The following is a 2,230-nucleotide window of genomic DNA, read 5'->3' as shown; positions in this document are numbered from 1 at the left end:
AACTTCTTACCATAAGTTCAGTTCACCTGATACTCGGACAGGTGTCCTGCCAAACTAGGTATCCCCGACAGAATTTGTTTCCCCTGCGTCCGGAGCACACGCTGGACTGTCCAAATCACGGACAAACAGTATCCCACATTGTTGATTTTTAGTTTACAAACACTTCTCATAATGACTAACTACTCCTGACATTTTTGAGAAGTTAGCTCTTTATACAACGAAGTTATAGTGGGATACAAATAATATCAGGCTGATCCTGCCACAATTTGTTCCCCCTGTGTAAATCACGGACAAACAGTATCTCACATTGCTGATTTTTCATTCACAAACACTTCTTATTATGACGCATTACTCCTGAAACTTTAGAGGATTTAGCTCTTTTTAGAGTAAAGTTACAGGAGAATAAAAATAGTTATCAGCCAAAATGTTAATGTTTTATTAAAATAATCCCATCTGATACCCCGTGAGATGAGAAAAGATAAGATAACTCTTTATTGTCATTTCACAGTCATACATAGTACAGTAGTACAATGAAATTGGAAAACTGTCCTACGTCGGCTTTTCCAATAAATAAATAAATAAATAAATATATATATATATATATATATATATATATATATATATATATATATATATATATATATATATATATATATATATATAACATAATTTTCTGTTGTAACCCTCAAACTGAATGGTAATGTAACGATACTAATTTTTCACTTTTTCACAAAATGAAAACATCAGTACTTCCTGCGTGCTCCCAGCACAGGGGAAACTACCTACTTTGGCACAACAGATCCAAGTATAAAAACAATGCTGTTCACGGTTGAGGTAGTGTCCAAACTGACGGACAGAGATTCAGTCACAGGTAGATGTTCCCACAGCTCTTTAAATGAATTCTGGCTGAAGGGTAGATTCTGATTAAAAACCAAAATGCCATCCTGCCTCAGTTAAAAAGGTTCCTAAAACTGTACTGCCTGATCAGTCACTGTACACTGTTAGGTTGTGGAAGATAATCCCTCGTCCTCCTCATACTGCAGACTGTTTAGGAAACTTGGCTCAGAGCTGCAGAAGTTCTTGACTGTCGTACATTTGTGGTTAGTCTGATGAAACTCATTTTCAGTGTACTGACTGAAAGTGAACAGCGGGTCCTCACTCCACGTCTGTGGTAAAGGGTTAGGGTGTTGAAAAAAGATCAGGGAACCAGCAATCGCCGGTTCCTTGAGATGCACTCTCCACCGTGGGACAGGATGGTGGTACCCCTGCCCCAGTTCAAAAAAATTGCCCATCTTGGGTTTACGCGCATCTACTGAGCTCTTCGCGACGTTTCGGCGTTCCTTCGCCTTCTTCAGGCCGAGCTCAGTGTGTCTGTGTTGTGTGCCTTGTGCCAGAACTAAACTGAAAATATTAGAGCAATATTTCAATGAAATATCCTGAAACGCGTACCTTCACTCAGAAATCGGGGCTGGGGAAACAAAAGCAGAGTCTGAAAGTTTGAGGACAAACAGTCAAATCTTTTTCTCTCTCTCTTTTTTTTTTTTTAAACATGTCATAAAGACGAGACCCACAAACTCAGTATGTCTACTCATTAGCTACCTTGCATTATAAATATATAAAGTTTTAAAAAGTGCTTATTAAAAGAAACTATAGTGATGTGATAACTTCCAGCAGTGTCATTCTCATTTTTGTTCTTGACCAGCATTAATACGAAATGTCAGGGAGAGCAAAACGGTCGTCCTTCACAGTCCTCCTCCAACACTGACAAGGATTGTCCACAAAAAAACCCCAAAAAAACCCCCCAAAGAACTGGTCTCCCATTAACATTCATTCAACGTGTACACAAAGATAGACGTTTTTGGAAAAGCATAGTTAATACAAAAGGAGACTTCTCAAACTAAAGAGGAGAGTATTGGCGACTGGTAACACACTGCTGCTGCGACCGACTGGAACACAAGACGACAGGTAAAAATTAAAATAACTAGCAATAATTAGGGGTTAGGTTGGTGTCTAGGTGGGGGTTTTGGTGGGTGCCGGACGCTGTGGCGAAGAGGCCACGCCGATGGCTTCTTCGGTTCTGGAGATATGGCGAATCGGACCAAAAAGGATGGGACAAAACGGTCCCAATCGGAGAAAGGAAGGTGCAGAGGGCCTGGGTCCACCACCACTGTACTCAGCAGGCCCTGCCGGGTCGTTAGACACGCAGCATGGCAGGGATTGGTGACATAAC

This window comes from Copadichromis virginalis, linkage group LG18 (genome assembly GCF_057382275.1).
Source record: "Copadichromis virginalis isolate Kocher_CV1m ecotype Utaka linkage group LG18, C_Virginalis_male_GT1.1, whole genome shotgun sequence".
NCBI classification, from domain to species: Eukaryota; Metazoa; Chordata; class Actinopteri; order Cichliformes; family Cichlidae; genus Copadichromis; species Copadichromis virginalis.
Note: the sequence above shows the minus strand (reverse complement) of the source record.